General features: G+C 52.6%; 1 pseudogene; it reads right to left on the bottom strand.

The window, feature by feature from the left end:
• Positions 1-5,553: 5,553 nt before the first annotated feature.
• LOC115293777 lies at positions 5,554-6,818 on the bottom strand (annotated as a pseudogene).
• Between the last annotated feature and the right edge of the window lie 12,219 nt (positions 6,819-19,037).

Here is a 19,037-nt window from a genome sequence, read left to right as displayed (position 1 = left end):
GACACCCGGCAACGCCTGTGTCCCGGAGCCCAGTCCTTCGGTAATGCGCTCCCCCTGCACAGGGAGGCCCGGCCACTCCCGTCTAACTGTGAGGGCTGCAACGTGCGCTGCTGTCACCACCGATGTGACTGTGCGAAGCCCGAGGTGCTGGATCGCTCACTGTCTCCTGTGTTCCCTCCTGCATTTCCCTCTGTCTGCATCTGCCCCTCTCTGTCTGTCCCTCCGTCCAAATGACTCCATGCCCCCTGGCTCTGGGGGAACAAGCTGCCTTGTTATGCGCTGCCCTGTGGAGAACCCCGCGTGGCAGCGAACTGAAGGAAGCCCCTGGCCCCTCTCTCAAGGCCCTGGGAGTGAGGGGCTTGGCACAGGAGCGCCCCTGCGGGCCTCAGTGGAGAGCGCAGCCCAGCCTCCTGGGGGACCCTGAAGCCAAGTCTCCAGCTGAGACTGTGGGGCGCTGCAGGCTGTGAGCCGTGGGGTTTGGGACAGGTGACCGCAGCCGTAGATCAATAAATCCACAGATTGATAGGTAGCCGATGCCCCCTACCAGGCTCTTCCTGCTGGCCTGTGGCTTGCTCCTCCCCCACTCTCCTCCCCCTCCCTTTCTTCCTCCTCCTCCCTCTTCCCTCCCCCTCCTCCTCCTCCTTCCTTCCTCCTTTCTGCTCCCCCTCCCCCCCCATTCCTCCTCTTTTCCCCCTTCCTCCCACCTCCCTCCCTCTCCGCCTCATCTTCCTCCTCCTCGACTTTTCCTCCACCTCCCACCTCCCCTCTTACTCCCTCCGCTCTTCTGCCTCCCTCCTCTTCCATCTCCTCCTTCCTGGCCCTCCTCCCCATCCGCCCCTCCCCTTCTTCTCCCGCTTCATCTCCTCTATTTCACTCCCTCTTCCTCCTCTCCCCTGCACCCTGCACTTGCTTTCTCCCTGCACATGCTGTTTTTGCCCCTCTGCCCTCCAGGTCCTGAGCTCCTGGAGGACAGGGGCCACCCAGGAGTGTGGCATCGGGCCGAGTGCTTGGGGTTAGTAGCCGAAGGAGGAGGTGAGAGGACACGGATCCTCTCGCAGCCCTGAGCAGCTCGCACTTGGAACCCGGAATTATCAGTCTGGCCCGCTCTGGCGGTGGGAGCGGCGCGCCCCCTGGTGGGCGACGCTGGCACTGCAGCCCAGGCTTGCCACCTGGAGCCTAACTCCCCTTTGCCAGCGAGCAGGTGTGGGCTTCCCAGCGTCCAGGGGGCAGAGCAGCGGGTGGCAGGCTCCCCTGTCCCCTCGCAAGGCCGCCTCACCAAGCCTGCACTAGGACCGCAGCTCCACTGCCAAACCAAGATCCGAGGCTCTAATGAGGATGGTCACATCTGGCTGGACTCAGAATCTGGTGGTTGGCCACGTTCTGAACCACAGCAGCTCCTGGCCCCAGAGTCCCCAAGCCACCCTACTAGAAGGACCACCAGGGGTCCCAAACACAGCGGGTCATTCCTGGAGGACCAAGTCCAACCCACCCTTCTCTGATCACGTGGAGCCCTTTGGGTCACTCACTTCACACACCCAACCTGTAAGGGAGGAAACTGATGCCTTCTCTCCTGCAGCCTCTCCACACCAGGGGAGGCTGCTCATCCTAGCTCCTGGTGTCTGCCATGGTGGATACAGGACCCCAAGCCCTTTCCTCTCCAGATGCTTCGCCGATGGTCCCAACCCAGGCGGGCCCCACGGTGCCTCAGCCTGGCACCTGTGCCCTCCTCTTGCTGTCCCTCATGTCCCTGGGAGATCTTATTCTAAAACAGGCCCATGGGAGGGGCTGAGTGAGAGGAGCCGGTTGAGTTTTAGGGCCAGCGGTCAAGCGTCTGAGACAGGAGTCTAGTGCCAGCCAGGCCAGCCATCAGGGAGTTGCCTTCTGGGTCAGAGTAGGGCTGGGGCTTCTGATTGGATCTGAGTTCAGGTTCGAATTTGGGTTTATTGTTTGGGGTTCAGATTCTGAGTGGAATTGCAAGATGACATCTTAAATGTACGTTCTGCTTTTTTGAAGAACTGCCGGACCCTTTTCCACAGTGGCTGAGACAGTTTACATTCTCATTGATAGCGTGCTAGGATGTCAGTTTCTCCACGTCTGCACCAACTCATGTTTTTGTCCACTGTTTCCGTGAGAGCCGTTCTAATGGAGGTGGAGCGCCCCTCCCTGTGGCCTTGATCCGCATTTCCTGACCAGCATCATGGCAGTCTCCTCTGACCTCGCCCTCAGTGCCTCCCATCGCCCTGTTCTGGTCATCTGCTCCATCTCTTTGCTCTCTGTAATGCTTCCTTTTCCCTCATGTCACAGAGATGAGAGTGCACAGGGTGGTTTGTTTCTTCCGAGCAGTGATATCCGTTAAGATCTGTCCAGGTCCTCGCATGGCTTGAGGGACCGCTCTTCCATGTTGGTGAAGAGCACTCCATTCACGGAGGCTTACATGTACCTCATGTGGCCGTTGAGTCACCTTTTGAAGGATACTCTGATTTTTTACAGGTGTTTGTTCATTACGAAGAGAGATGATGTGCATGAGTGCCCCCTGGCTTGGACATGAATTTCAAAGCAGTTGTCCAAATACCCAAGAATGCAATTGTTGGATGCCCCAATGAGAGCACGTTTCGTTTGGGGGGAAGCTGCCCACTGTCTTCCAAAACGGCTGTGACATTGTGCATCTCACCTGCAGAGAATGAGGCTTCCTATCGCTATTTTTTCCCCTTAAGATCTTAGCAATTGTAGTCGTGCGGTGCTATGTCAATGTTTTCATTTGCTTTTCCCTACTGACACATTGTTGGGCATGATTTTGTGTGTTTGTCATTAGTATATCTCATCTGGTTCGCTGTGTTTGCAGATCTTTACCAGTTTTTATTTGGGTTGTTTGTCTTGATTTCTTTTGGAGTTTCTTTGTGTGTATTTGTTTCTTTGTATATTTTCCACAGAAGTCTTCTTTCGGATGTGTTTTCCAAATATTTTCTCCCGATCTGGCTTATCTTTTTCTTTTCTTAAAAGGGTCTTTCATGGAGGAGGCATTTTAAATTTTCATAAGGTAAACACCAGCAATTTTTTTTAGTGGATTGGCTTTTGGTGTTTTATTTAAAAAACGAATCAACCATCCCAAGGTCATGTCAGTTTTGCCTCTGTAATCTTTATGGTTTTGCGTTTGAAAATGTATGTCTATTTGTTTACTTTTGTTTATTCTGAGCGAATGCCTGTGTGTGCATTCACATTTCCCCGTCTCCCGATGGCTCTGTCACCATTTGTGGCGCAGACTTTCCTCAGCATTCATTTCCCTTTCGCCCTTTGACAAGTCCATGACTACCTTCGCATGCTGTGTGCTGTGCTTCGTTGTTTTCTTTGTCCCTTCACCAATGTCACTCTCCTCACTGCGGTAGCTTTATGACAAGTGTTTGGACCCACAGGCGTGGGTCCTTCCCCTGTATTTCTCCGTCTTACACCATCTAGTCTCAGTGTGGACTGTTTGTCAGTATCTCTGATGGGAATTTGATGGGGGCCATGGCATCTGTAGATCAAGGTAGAAAGAATCTCCATGGCAACAGTTTTGAGCGTATTGCTTCTGAACAAGTAATATTTCTGCATTTAGTTATATATGGATTTATCTCCCAACCCATGTCTCAGTGTTCTCTGAATGCAACTTTGTATATACATGGTTACATTTATATTATGAACTTCAAGTTTTTGCTGTGGTGCTGTAGTTTGCTTTCATTTCAAGTTTCAAATGGTCCTGTACGTCATTGCTGATTGTCTCAGTCTGGCTGAGCCAGTATAGCAGGACACCGAGGATGGGGGCTTATAAGCAGTAGACATCTGGGGGCGCCTGGGGGGCTCAGTCAGTTAAGCATCTGACTCTGGATTGCGCCGCAGGTCATGATCGTATGGTTTGTGGGATTGAGCCCCTACATCGGGTTCTGCGCCGACAGCACGGCGCCTGCTTGGGATTCTCTCCTTCCCTCTTTCTGCCCCTCCCCTGCTCTCTCTCTCCCTCACTCTCTCTCTCAAAATAAATCACTAAACTTAAAAAAACAGTAGACATTTATTTCTCACATCTTGGAGGCTGAAAGTCTGAGACCAGCATGCCAGGATGGTAGGGCGAGGGCTTACTCTCTGGTGACAGACTTCTTGTTGTGCCCTCACGTGGACAGGAGGGGCTAGGGGCTACTCTATAAAGGGAACAATGTGGGGGTTAGGCCTGCCCGCCCCCCACGCAGTGAAACGTTCATGTACAACTTTAGGTCGCACAAACTCTCTGCTGTCAGCCTGCTGTTGAGCAGAAGCATTACCGATAATGTAAACAGTTGATTAAGACATATTTTTTGTTTCGTGTTTCATATACTGAAGCCTTACAATAAATGAAGCTAGCAAAAATGAGACTTTATTAAGAATACCATGAGGAAGGGAAAATACATTCACAGTGCTGTTCTGGACCCACTTTTAAGAACTTATGTGTGACCTGACCCATGTATTTTAAAACCGTGTCTTCAAAGGGTCCACTGTGATCCCAGTCACCAGATGCCACCCTCGTCACATAATCACCCAGAGTTCGCTCATTCTAGCTCCATCACCTTGGTGTCTGGGTCGAATATGTGAACTTCGGGGAAACACAAACCTTCATACCGTAGCACTGAAGTGTTACAATTGTTTCATTGTAGACATCTACATTAATACAAAATCACTGCTGATTCATGTTAAATTTCTTTCTCTGAAATATTTTATTTTATTTTTTTAATTTTTCTTACGTAGTGCTCAAGGGCTGACTCCTAAACAAAAACAAAAACAAAAGCAACTCCAATCCAGGACGAATTTAATTTTAAAAACAAATACAAGCTACGAATTCAGTCTTCTCAACTCAACTGGACAGTCCACCTGTGGTATAACTGTCAGGTAAAAATATATACATCTTTACAACTTGGTGGTCCCAATTTTTTTTAAAAAAAAACCATTTCACAGAAGTGAAAGAAATATGAAAACAGCTCAAGAAATACACTAACAAGCAAAAATATATGGGGAAAGAGGAACACATAGGTTTGGCTTAACTGAAGAGACTGGTCTGCACAGGAAAATGTGCATCCTGGAAAGTCAGGCGTGAAGATTTCAGAAGAGGAGTTCATAGGACTTGAACTCCCCCATTTCCTGAATAAAAATGACATCGTGTGGGCTTTATACTCCTGGGCTCAGACACCTAACTCCCGCGGCTCTCTTCCTTCTTCACTTTAGCCTTCACTTAACGGAGTCTGAAAAACTTGGGGATAGAGCCAAAGATAAAAATAACCACACACAATATTCCCCTTTCTGTGGCTACTTTAGACCTTTGTTACTAGAAAATTCCTGAAGAAAATTAAAATAGAAGTCTGTGGTTTTACTGAATCAAGTCCACCAGTTAATATTTAGAAAACACCCTCTATTTTGGCCAATAATATTGTTGATGGGTACCTACCATAGAGGGATAGCCAAACAAAGTCTGTGTCTCAAAACCAGTGTTAAATCAATCTCAGGGTTGAGAGGAAAGAAAGGGGGAGTCTAAAATCACAAGAAGTGCAGACGTATCTAGGACCCTTGGCCTTCTGGATCCAATCTTCCTCCAGGGTCTTCATCATTACCAACGTTCTCTGTCATTTGCCAAACCTGCATGATATTACCTTCTGATACAGAACAAATCACCCAAGGTTCGTTGGGGTTCCAGGAGAAATCAGACATCTTGGCAGTGTGACAGCCATGAATAAACCACAATTCTGGGGGCTCATCCTCTGCATCTTCTGGGGAGTGTTCCTCTCCCATTTTACTTAAATCCCAGATGTTCAGCCTGCAATCAGTACCCCTAGAAGCCAAGTTAGTCTCATTGTGAGGCGACCACTGAACTTGGAATATTTCACCCTTCCGTGATTCAAAGGAATGCAACTTAAGTTTCAGATTCCTCGGACCCAACAAGGCAACAGTCTTGTCGGCTGATCCGGAGGCAAGAATGAACTCACTGTAAGGACTGAAAGATAGGCAGTCCGCTTCAGCAGTGTGAGCATCAACCGAATGGCTTGGTTGGAAGCATTGTTTGAACGAGTGTCCCAGATCATAAGTTTCTGATCATCGGCAGCGGACCCAGAGACTCCTGGAGCGGATGCCAGGAAACGTCTTCTGCTGCTGCATGCCCCGTGAAGATGGTCTTCGCGTCCACAACCTTTCCTCCCTTCGGAACAGCGCTGGTGGCCCAGAGGCAGATGGTATGGTCATCTGAAGCACTAAGTAAGTGCCCACTGAGGTTAGGTTTCCAAGAAATCCCATAGCCCTCCTTTAGATGTCCACGGAGACGCAGGTCTGGGTTGCACTCTCCAGAAGGGGCTGGTTTGGAAGGATGTTTCGTAGAGGCAAAAATAAGAACACCACTGGATGAGTCTTTGTTGCAATGAGGCCAGGGTTCTGGGGCACATAGCATGCCCTGTTTACTTCTCCTTCATGGTTATCTTGATTTCTATTTCCATTTTTCCACAAACTGAGCCCAAACCTCCAAATTCTCCTTTCTCAGAGTCGTAGTGCGAAGCCTCAAACTGAGCATCGTCCTTAGGGAGCTGCACACTGGCTATCCCAAGGTGGTTTTGTTCATCCGACGTGTGTGTTCCCAGGACAGGTCGATGAATGCTGAAGTCTTTCCCTTCTGGTCTGGCTACATGCGGAAGCCACTGTGCAGTGAGGCTAGGCCACTCCAGAGCATGGGTCATCAGCAAATCGTAAAGGACAGGGCTGTTCTTTTTCCGCGTTCTGTACTCTTCAGTGATCACACGTTCTTCTACTGCGTCATCAAAGGCTTCCTTGTCGGCCATGGTGGGCAGGCCAGCCGGGGGGATCCCGGGGTCAAGCGTTGTGGGAGGGGTGGGGAGGCTATGGGTCTATTTTTTTAATTTTTTAAAGGTTATTTATTTATTTTGAGAGAGGGAGAGCATACGTGAGAGGGGGAGAGAAAGAGAATCACAAGCAGCCTCTGCACTGTCACGAACTGCCAAAACCTGAGCCCAAGTCAGACGCTTGGCTGACCGAGCCACCCAGACGCCTCTCTCTGCCACATTTCAATCCTTTCTAATTTCAAGCCACATTGCTTAGCACACTGCCATTCCACTGTATGTTTCTTCCGGTGAAGATAGAGATGAGTCTCGTCTTAATTTCAACATGGAAATATTTACCCGTTCAATGAATCGCATTGACCTTGGATGAATATTCTCTCAGGAGCGTCCTAACCCCAGGACATTTATAATCCATCTAGAGCTCTGACTCATTATCGGTGATATTGGTCTATAAATAACAACTGGACAGAAATGGAAAATGACACCATCAAATTCGAAAGGATTTGGAAATTGACAAAATGTGGAAACATGTACACATGTACGCAGCACACTGAGGCAGTGTGTTGGGTGAGCACACCGACAACTTGTGCCATGGTGGCAGAAAATACCCAAGCCCAGCTCTCACCACATACTGTGCGCTGCAGGACAACACAGACCTAGGGCTGTTGCAGCATTACTGGGCAAGACCGGTCGCATGCCCAGGGAGCAGCCATCCCCGTAGCCAGAAGGTGGGGCTTATGGACGTGGGCATAGAATTCTGGTTCGGCTCCAGTTAGGTTTCAGGTTCAGGTTTAGGGGCTCAGGTTTGGGGGTAGGTTTGGGTTTAAGGGCCGGTTTTGGGTTTGGGTCTGGTAGAGTTTCAGTTCAGGTTAGGATCAGTGTTTGGGTTCAAGATGAGGGTGTGGGTTTGGGTTTGGTAATGGGTTAGGTTTAGGGTTAGGGTTAGGGTTCAGGTTTATGTTAAGATTTGGGGTCCTGGGGTTTTTTTTAATTTTTAATGTTTTTCTTTATTTTTGAGAGAGTGAGAGAGAGAGAGAGAGAGAACGTGAGCAGGGGAGGGACAGAGAGAGAGGGAGACACAGAATCCAAAGACAGGCTCCAGGCTGTCATAGCTGTATGCACAGAGCCTGATGCAGGGCTCAAACTCACAAACTGTGAGATCATGACCTGAGCAGAAGTCAGATGGTTAACCAACTGAGCCACCCAGATGCCCTGAGGTTGGGTTCTGGTTTGGGTGAAGGATCAGATTAGGGATCAGGTTTGAGTTCTAGTTAGGGATCAAGTTCTGGTTGGGCACAGGTTCAGGGTCAGTTTGGGGGTTGGGTTGGAGTACGGGCTCACATTCAGGTTAGCGTTAGTGTTGGGGTTAGGGATCAGATTGGATACAGGTTCAACTCGGTGTTCAGGTTAGGGTTTGGAACTCAGGGTTGAGGTCCAGGTTAAGAATTGGATTGGGGTTTGGGTTTGGGTTAAGGATTGGGTTTAAAATTAGAGTTGACATGCACCTCAAGGATTGGGTTTGAATTTGGGATTGAGTTTGAGTTTGTTTTTTGGGTTAGTGTTAGGTTTTGAGTTTGGATTCCAATATGGGTTCTGGTTCAGGATCAGGGATGGGTTCAAGTTCAGGTTCAGAGGCAGGTTCGGGCTCTTGTTCTGGTTTGGGTTAGGGCCAGTGTGAGGGTATGTGCCCATTATTCCATAGTTCAGTGACCTCTCCAGAGGGAGAAGTTTAGGACAAGGGTTGTGGTTAGGGTCATGGTTTGGTTTAAGGCTCTGTGGCTAGACCTTTGGAACCAGGCATCGGGTTTGGGTTAGAATGAGATTTTCACTCAGAAGACTACTCTCTAGCTCCTTGCATGTAGTTGCAAAGGGCATGATTTCAAAGAAATCATTTAGTGAAAGTAAGTCAGGACACGGAGGCTGAGTTCCTGAAGCCATCCGAGAAGGGAGATGCGCTTGGAGAGTTGTTCACAAAGTGATTCAATAAATGTTCCAAAGGCAGAAAGCATAAGAAGTTGGGACAGCAGTCAGGAATCACTGGGCAGGGTCATTTCAAGGGCCTGGCTCTGCCCGCTGTTCCCCAATTTCCTCCCTTCATTGGCTGGGTGGAGTTTTCCCTGAAACAAAGCTGTTGTTCCTGACTGGCTGTGTGTCATGGAAACCCCAGCCCCTAGCCCAGTAGTGCCACCATCAGGGGCCGAGCTGGCAGTAGGGCTGTGAATCCTTTCCTCCCCCACCACCCAGGCACCAAGGACAGACAGACACCTGCTGAAGAGGGACCAGCCTTGAGCATCTTATCCAGTCATCACCTTATCACCACTGTGTTGTCTGTCATCATAGCAGCTGGAAAGTTCTAGAATAGCCAGCCTTATATTATCTCACATGTAATGACTCTGTCTCTAAAACAGAAGAGGTGCCTTACCCTAACTATGCAGGCGATGGCTTGCAGGGCTCAAAACTGCCACCAGCTGGCTGTGGCACCAGGCATGAGTTCCCTGGCTGGCCAGGCCACCCCATGATAAAAGATTAGACAGTGTCACTTACGTCATAAACAAAGGGCCGGCTGTCTTATGATTCAACATTGCTGTTCTGGACTGCTGGGCAAGGAGCCTCATGTGCACACTGAAGGTGACCCGCTGCACTCTCCCAGAGTGCCTTGGGAGGGGCAGCCTTGGGGGTGATGGAGCAGCTCTTCTGTGACCCCAATTTTGCTAATAGCCCTCCAGGTATGCTCACACCCACAGCCAGTGGTCATGACAATGACATGAACACCCACACTCACAGAGGGCTTGTGTGCCAATCAAGAATCTGGGTCTGGATGTGAATTACAAGTGGCCACCTGTTTCATCAGCATTGTGACGAGCCATCCTGTGCCCTCCTAGTTCTTCTCCTGACCCACTGTGCTGGGCGGTCACCTTCCCCTTCCTGGGACAGCAGGAGCTTCCCAGGAGTCCAGACTCTGCAGGGATGTCCTCATTATCCCCTGTGTTATCTCCGTGACAGCTCAGATTGTGGGTGTTGTCCCGTCCCTTTAACAGACTCCAAATCTGAGTCTCAGGGCATTAGATCCTACTTGTTGGCAGGAAACTTTCTGGGATCATCCCAGTCACCCCCTTCGCAAAAGACCACAACCAAGGACATCATAGAAAAATCAGAGTCTCTAGTGGCACCTGGGCAGTTCAATCGGTTGAGCATCTGACTTTGGCTCAAATCATGATCTCATGGTTCACGGTACGAGCCCTGTGTCGGGCTCTGTGCTGACGGCTCAGAGCCTGGAGCTGCTTTGGATTGTGTCTGTCTCCCTCTCTCTGCCCCTCCCCAGGTGGTTCTTGGTCTCTCTCTCTCTCTCTCTCTCTCTCTCTCTCTGTCTCTTTCTCTCTCTGTCTCATAAATAAATGAAACATTAAAAATTTTTTAAAAATCAGACTCCCTGGGGACACCCCACAGAGCACAGAGAAGAGCCATGCCAGTTCACTGGCCTCTCGTTGGCCAAATGTCTCCCCACCTCCAGGGGGAGCCCAACCCTCCACCTGCTTCTGGAGGCTAGAAGCATGGTTGCCTCTGGGGCCGGGGAGAAACTGGACAGTGATCTGGGTGGTCATCCAAACTAATATGTGGAGACAGAATAATCATCCCAACAGGCATCTCTGGGGAGGACCTGCAGACCAGAGCTGGGGTGCACTGTGGATTTAGGGGTGCAGGGTATAAAAGCTCCATCTCTTGAGCTCTTCTATTCATGGTGGGCAGTTGGTAGTAATGGGCGAAGGGGCACCAGCCTCCCCTCCATCTGGTCCTCATGCACTACGACTTCCCTCGCATGCAGAGCAGCACTGACCTGTGTGAAAATAGCACCCTGTGTGTGACCTCCAGACCTAGGTCATAAAGGACATCATCCTGCCAGGCTATCTCTAGGGGAAGCCACACACCACTCCCCGAGTCCTGTGGAGAGCGCCGTACGGAGAGGAAACAGCCATGGGAGGGGGCTGCCTGGGAAGGAAGTCCTCTGGCCCCAGTTACACCTTCAGATGAGACCACAGCTCCAAACACCCAGCCAGCTGCTCCCGAGTTGCTGATTCTAGGAAACGAGGGGAGACCGTACGTGTTGACCATTGTACAACCACACATCTCGGAGTGCCTGGTTGGGCAGGAGGTGGCAGCTAGAAGTTCTGCCCCTTGATGATGAGAAGGGACAATTCATATTGCCACCTACATGCACATCACACATGCATGCAGAGGGTGTTAAATGGGACTGTACATCACCATGCATGTCATTTAAGCCGACACCAGCGGCCATCTTAAATAAATCCCAAAGTCTGCACAGCTACACAAGAGAGAGGACATCGTGTCTGGTGGTTCTGCTCCAAGCGGGGGTTTATGGACCCAAGACCTCTCCCCAGCTGGCTCTCCAAGTCACATGGCTGGTGGAGACAGAGACCATGGGGCGGTCACAATACTTCCTAATCCTCGGGACCAGAGATGACACTTGCTGGACCCACTCACGTTCCACTGGCAAGAGAGGTCAGTGCCAAGGCCAGGAGCCCCTGCTCAGCAATAGCAAGATTTTCCAGAATCTGTGCAGTCGGCCATCCATCTCTGCTGTGTTCCTGTTCTCTGGCTTCTGAAAATTAGAACATATGCTACAGGCATTGTGGCCGACAGACCTCAAGACGCGCCCAGACCCCTGCCTCCGGGTGTCTGTGGAAATACGGCAGAGGTGATACGCATATGTGATCATGTCCCGTATGAGTGTCACAGCACCTCCGGTACACACATCCCCAGCTGGCCCGGGGAAGCTGATGGCCGTGACTCGCACAGGAACTGAGCAGCCAACAGACCTGAGTGAGCAGGCGGGTCCTGTCTTGGGGGCACTCGGATGGGACCCCAGCCCCAGTCCACACCTCCGTCTCAGGCGACCCAGCTGTGCTGCACCCGGACTCCCACCCATGGACACCATGAGACAATAAACATGCCTTGTTTCAAGATGCCTAGTCCACTGTGATGTTGTTTATGCCAAGGTTCCTGATGCCAGTGTCTTCCTGTGTCTGGGCATGTTTGTACCTTTCTCTTTGAAAGCCGCGTGTGCCCCGGGAGGTGGTGCCTCACCGCGGACCAGGCCGCGTGGTGATGGCCGCCATGATTTCTCCATTGCTCACAGTGGCTGAGCAGTCCGATGAGGATCCTTGAGGGCGTTTGCAGGGCTGACGCTCAGTCCTGGGCAGCGCCTGCACAATGCAGGCACACACACTGCCACCCTGCCTCTGCAAAGGGGCATCGCAGTGGGTAGAGCGTCAACAGTGAAGACGCCAAGACCAGAAAGAGGATTTCACTCCCTGCAGGGCCTGCACTCTCTAATTGACTACTTCTTCATTCCAGCCTCCTCTGAACTCTGGCAAGAGACCCCGCAGGCAAACCTCCCCCGCTGAAGCCCCCACCACACCCTCAGGCAGCAAGGACTGCCCTGAGCCGGCAAGAGCGGCCTGAGACTGACCCCAGGACAATGATGCGCCTCATTCAGTGCCCCCTACACTCACCCGCTGGCCTTGACTCCCGCATTCATGCACGCGCCAGCCTCACTGGTCTGCACGCAGGCACCTGCCCCCTGCTCCCACCCACCTGTCCCCCTGTGCACACACACCTACCTCCCACCGTGCACTCACCTGTACCCCCCTGCACATATCCACTGGTGCACCGCCCCCCCTCACGTACTCCCTGCCTCCTGCGTGCGCCCTCCCACCCCCTGCATGCACACACCTGCCCCCCATCCTCCTGACCACACCCACTGGCCCCCTGCATGCGCTCACATGTCCCCCGGCACAGACCCACCTGCCTCCCTGCCCCCTGTACTCTTCCCCTTTCCCCCTTCATGCACTCTCCCGCCTTCGCTCCCCCTTCAAGTACCCAACCGCCTCTGCCTCTTCTCCCTGCAGGAACTCACCTGCCCCCTGCACACATGCACCTGCCTTCAGTCCCTCTGCTGCCAGCCACCTGCCCCCTTGCCTTCTGCACGCACCCATGTCCCCCACATGCTCGCACCCACAACCCCCCTGCATGTACTCAGTTCCCCCACTCATGCACACATGCACTGGCCAGGACCAAGCAGTGGGAGCCAAATGTGGAGGTGAATGTAAGTGGTCACGCCACTGGGCAAGCACCTGGCAGCTTCTTCTGGAGGGAATCCAGTCACCGGGCCTATTTACCAGGACAAATGCAACTAAGTGACTCCCCACCCCCGCCAAAGTCACTTGCCTGTTTGGACAATCCCGGTCTGGACATTGAGGCCAGCACACCCTGCCTGCGTGCTGGTAGCAGGGAAACCCAAGCCCTGGGGTGTCAGGGACACAGCGCCCCTGCCAGCCGCCTCTGCCCACGGGAATGCTCCAGTAGGGGCGGGGCCGCCACCAGACCGGTAGACAGAACATGCAGACTGCATGCCTCTGTGTGGCGCTCCTGACGCTCAGAACCGTGTCCAGAGATTCATCTGTTTCCTGCCGGGGACCCTTCCTTGTTTCACTGCTGAGCGGTATTCATTTGCCTTTCTCCTGTTGTCTACTTGATAGTTCTTAATTTGAGGTTAGGATAAAGCTGCTACGAGCTTTCTTGCACACTCTCCTTTGGTTGAAAATGTTCCCTTAATTGTGTGGGGTCTACACGCAGAAGAGGCGCTGCCTGCGCCTGTGCCTCCAGCAGTGCTGCGGGAGCAGTTTCCAAAGCAGCTGCGCGGTTCCGCACCCCCGCCAAGCTGTTCCCCATCCTCGCCGGCGCACGGCATGGTCGTCTCTAGAATTCTAGTGCACGAGTAGCTTAAACATACTTTTATGACAGCCCCACTTCCACTGGAGTGTTGGGAGCAGTTCCTAATTTGGCACTCACGTCTATTTCCGCTTCCGTAATGTGGTGCCCTTGTAACGGGGCTTGCGGGCACTCAGCCAGCGCCTGCGCGCCCCAGCTTCCTTGCACCTGCAAGCGCCCCGAGACGAAGTTCTGGTCAGTGGTATGTGACAGAGCTGAGGCCTACCCCCTGCTGTCCCACTGACTCCGTGAGCCTGCCCTTCCTCCCCGCAGGTGGAGGACAGCCTCGCTGCCCGCAGTCCGCCTCTCCACCTCTGGCAGTGTTGTGTTAGAAGTAAATAGAAGTCCACCTTTGTTGAGCCACTGCATTTCGGGTCCCTTTATTATGGCAGCAAACCATGTCCGCAAAGGAACGCACCGTGATTACACTTTCACCCTCGGGTTCCAACACAGCGGGCCTGTGCCGGTTCAGTCTGCTCGGCATCATCCACTCACCGGGATGCTGTTCCCACTCGGCCGAGGTTCTGTGGAATGATGGGCACCCCCTGTGGTCCTTTCATGAGACCCTCGATATGGGGACAGCGTGTTCGTCATTATAGATGGTGGCGGGACGGGGAAGCCAACACCGCGACAGAACCAGAGGCCATCAGAGAGGAGAGGCAGCAGCCCAACCGCGGCATCTCAGCCCCTGGATCTAGCTGTGCCCACAGCACCTTGAGATGGAAGTGACCCAGGACTGTGAGCTGGACTTCTGTCACTTGCAACTAAGAGTCCGATCTTCTTCGCAAATAATAAACACATTTGGGAGCAATTTTAGATAAGCATTGTGCTAACTGGGTATACAAAGTCTGGGGATTCTTTTTTTAGTGTTTATTTATTTTGAGAAAGAGAGAGCATGGGAAGATCAGAGAGAGAGAGAGTCCCAAACAGGCTCCACACTCAGTGCAGAGCGTGACTCGGGCCAGATCCCGTGATGCCGGGCTCATGACCTGAGCTGAAATCGAGAATCAGACTCTCAACCTACTGAGCCCCCCAGGAGCCCCTAAAAGAGTAATTCTTAATGCGGAGAGCCTTTGGAGGGTCTGTCCAGGTGGAATGGGTAGGGTTTTGAACTGTGCGGGTCTGCTTAGATGTGGATTGCAGTCCTGTAAATATATTTTCTCTTCCTCATTTCCTCAACGGTTTCCTTTCTCTGGCTTATTTCGCTGTAAGAATTCAACATATGATACAACATGCAAAATGCTTCCTAGTCCGCTGTTGATGTGACCGGCAAGGCTTCTGCTCGGCAGTAGCTATTAGCGGTTACGTTTTGGGGAAGTTAGAAGTTATTCATGGATTTTTGATTGGGGGAGGGGTATCGGTGCCCTAACTCTCACATTAAGAACATATCAACATTGGTACGTATAACAGATCATTTGGGGAAGCAATAAAATTAAATGAGAAACAATGTTTAGCAGAAAAGCCCCCAACTCCGCCAAACCAGTGAGCGAATAGGCATCAGCGTGAGATGCAGGGCTGGTGTGTGGTCCCGCCAGGCGTTGACCTGAGGCAGGTGGCAACCGTTCTTGTGTCTCTTGTGTAAGTTTTCATGGACGTGTTTGCCTGTGCGATCACCTCCACCATCCGGGGCGTTTCCCTCACTCCGGGCGTCTCCTCACGGCGTTAAAAGTACCTCCCCTCGCACGAGGCCAGACAAGGCCGCGTCTGCCTCCCCTCCCTGTCCACCAGCTTTCCGTGTTCACGGGTTCAGGGTCATGGGCAGGACAGCCACTCTCTGCAGGACGTCTGAACTCACCGTGACACGGGGGGACGCACGCCAGCGATTGATTGTGTCCGCGGGGTTTCTCATATGCACGGTCCTACCTACGGTTTATTCTTTACTGGTGGATGGACGCTGGGCGCTCTCCGTGTTCGTGAGGTTGTAAATAAATGGCTTCAGCAGTGGATAGTCTGGAGTTAGAAAACAAGAATGTTTATTATTTTCTGAAAAAAGTAAATCATGTTCATACGACACATAGAAATTAGAATAAAGGACAAAGACGCAATATTTCTTCAGAGTCCCGCTACTCAGTTTTAACCTCCAGGGTGTTTTGTAGGATGTTTTGTACTTCTTCCCAAACTGTGTCATGTGTGTGTATGCACGTATTTATGTACACAAAATTGTGAAAATTGTGGGGCGCTTGGGTGGCTCAGTCGGTTAAGCCTCCGACTTCGGCTCAGGTCAGATCTCACATTCGTAGGTTCGAGCCCCATGTCAGGCTCTGTGCTGACAGCTAGCTCAGAGCCTGGAGCCTGCTTCCGGTTCTGTGTCTCCCTCTCTCTCTGCCCCTCCCCCTCTCATGCTCTGTCTCTCTCTGTATCAAAAATAAATAAAAAACATTAAATTTTTTTAAAAAATTGTGAAAATTGAGAAAATACTACAAATGTAATTTTCATTCTTGTCTTTTTTTTAATTTTAAAAAATGTTTATTGATTTTTGAGAGAGAGACAGGGAGACAGAGCATGAGCAGGGGAGGGGCAGGAGAGTGGGAGACACAGAATCTGAAGCAGCTACAGGCTCTGAGCTGTCAGCACAGAGCCCGATGTGGGGCTTGAACCCAGGAAACGTGAGATCATGACCTGAGCCGAAGTCAGTTGCTTAACCAACTGAGCCACCAGGCACCCCAAGTTCTTGTCTTTTATAACGAACGAGTGTGTTAGTGTGAGTTTTCCAGAGAAGCATAACACATAACATGTATTACAAGGAATTGGCTCACACAGTTACTGAGGCTGGGAGATCCAGGACCTGCAGCCAGCCCGCTGCAGACCCGGGAGCTGGTGGGGGTCAGAACCTGGGCCGGGAGGCCTGTGAGCAGAAGCACAGCAGGTGCACATTCTGGTTCTGGGCCAGAGAAGACCAGGTCCCGTCAGCAGCCCGGCAGAGAGCGGCTTACCGCCCCCCCCTTTGTGCTGTATTCAGGCCTAATGCCCTGGATGAGGCCCCCCGTCACTGGGGAGGGCAGACTCAGGCGTGAACCTCACGCACAATCACCTCACAATCGCACCCAGAGTACTGTGTGGCACACAGATTGACTTTAGGACAAATCATTTACACAGATGGCTATGTGGAAGGTATTCATTGCTAATCTGCCCTCTCAAAGTGAGGAATTTTGTTTGTAAACTTCAGACCCAGAAAACTGACCGTTCTGCCAGCATGAGATGATGCTCTGTCCTCCCTGAAGCAGAGTGCTGGTTCTCTGGAGCCCCGCCCAGCCGTGTGCCTGCGCCAACGCCATGTGCCCGGTGGAGCTAGAGGCCCCAGAGGAGGCCGCCAGGAGCGTCGGGCAGGCGCACAGGACCAGAGGCAGGCCAGTGCGGCGCTGTGTCCAGAAGGGGCCGGTGGGGCCCTGACCAGAGAAGCCTCCAGGCCTCCCTCCCCTCTGCCGTGGTGCAGGGGGCGGAGCTCACAGCTCGCTGGGCGGTGCTCCTGCGTGGCCTGGGACGAGGGTGTGCAGTGGAGAGGTGCTTCGGGAGCGAAAGCCCCAGTCTGCTCCCCGTGCCTGCACAGTGAGAGAATGACCGTGCACGCAGCACTGTGCGCACGGGGAAGAAACGTCACCAACGAGAGCGCCCTCCACTTCCGCACAGGGCACACCGTCTCTCGTTTCTCTGTTTCTCAAGGGTATCCCGGCCCCTGGAGAATCTCTCAGGACTGCATTGTGGGGTCATCTTGCTCAGCTCGGAGTCCTCAGGCACTGCCACCTGCCCTCCACGCGTGCCCTGCTGCCTCTGACACCTGAGCCCTGGGTGCTGCCACATCCAGGAAGTCTGAGAAGGCTGCTAAGAGCAGACTGGGGAGGGAGCAGCACCACCAGGCCATCTGGGCCGGGCCATGGAGACCCTCCCACACGCCTGCCTCATCGTCTGCATGTTCTGTGGGATGTTGGTGCAGGGGGCATCCTGGCTCAGGGTGACACACCCCAGGACCGTCGAGAGCAGGGGCTGGCTTAGGCTGGGGCCTGACCATGGGTCCAGGCCGTGCAGAGCCTTGCCCACGGGGCTGCATGAGCCCATCGGTCTTCTCCCCATGGGGACACAGGGTATTTATTTGTGCACCTCCTCTGCCCTTAATGAGTAGTGAGTTAAGACCGAGATGCCCACAGAGCAGGTGTCTGTGAAATCACATTTCCTGGTTCGCAGGCAGCACCTCTTTGCTGTCTCCTCACTTGGTGCAGGGGTGAGAGAACCCTGTGGGGTCTCTGTTATACGGCCCCCACTCCCCTCCACGGCAGCCCAGCCTCCTGACCTAAGCACCTCCCACAGGCCTCACCTCCCAGCACCATCATTTAGGGTTTTAGGACTCTAACACAGGGGTTTGGGGCCCACGACCATTCAGACCACCGAGGTGTTGCGTCTCCAGCCTCATTCCCAGCTGTCTCATCAAGGAAGGGGTCTCCACCTTCCACGGACACTGCCTCTGCAAGTCCCAGGGGAGCGTGTCCTCTGTTCCCTGCAGTCGTGTCACCACAGCCACAGCCTTCCTCATTAGCCTCCCTGTTGGGGGTCAGGCCGCAGAGATTTTAGGCACGCAGGGAGTGCAGGTGCGCTGCCAGCGGGCACACTTGTCCCCTGCCTGATGGGGCCAGTGTGGCCATCTGCCCCGGGCCCTTCCGGTTGTGGGGCTCCTGCTCAGACTTGAGCTCTGGTCCCCACAAGCAGGAAAGCCTAATGTGACAGAGAGAGACAGGACACGTGAACGTTTGCACCCCTGGGATCAGGTAAAGTGCTCCTTCTGTCTCATTCCCTGTTTTTCTCACTGTGCCGTTCAAATTTATTTAAAGAAGCTTGTGATTCCAGCATGCTGGTTTGGTCGATGGGCCTGTGTGGTCTGTGACCTCTGGGACACTTGTCCGGCAATGCACCCGGAGGAGACGACGCCGTGTCTTCACCACCTCCTTCAGCCGCAGCTCCTGCAGGTGCCCCAGAGGTGGAAGGAGACTTCCTGCCTGCCTTCGAGGGAGCGTGTAATTACGGAGGCAACTGGCCTCAGCAAACAAACCCTGTGCTCTTCTCCTGCTGTGAGTCAGACACAGACCGGGGCTGGCCCAGAAACAACCGTTCCTCTGGGTCCTCACCCTCAGGAGATTCAATGTCACCTGGTATGTAGGGCTGTAGCCTCTGTAAGATCAAACATTTTGGCTAACAAGAGTCAGGTACAGCCAGTCGCTCACATACGTGCGTGTGACCATGTGACATGTGTGTGGATCACCCAGACATCCAGGAGGCCCTAAGTGGCCACACCCCATCCAGACAGACACGTGATGGCATGGCTTTGTGTGCAGGTGCAGTCTTCAGGCCTGGCCTCGTGACCGCTTGCTCTCTTCTGTGCTGTGCTCTCCACAGTGAAGCTGCAGGGCGGCTGGACCATAGACT

The sequence above is a fragment of the Suricata suricatta genome, chromosome 6 (genome assembly GCF_006229205.1).
Source record: "Suricata suricatta isolate VVHF042 chromosome 6, meerkat_22Aug2017_6uvM2_HiC, whole genome shotgun sequence".
NCBI lineage: Eukaryota > Metazoa > Chordata > Mammalia > Carnivora > Herpestidae > Suricata > Suricata suricatta.
The sequence above is the reverse complement of the archived record's forward strand: the minus strand, read 5'-3'. Positions and strand labels throughout refer to the sequence as shown.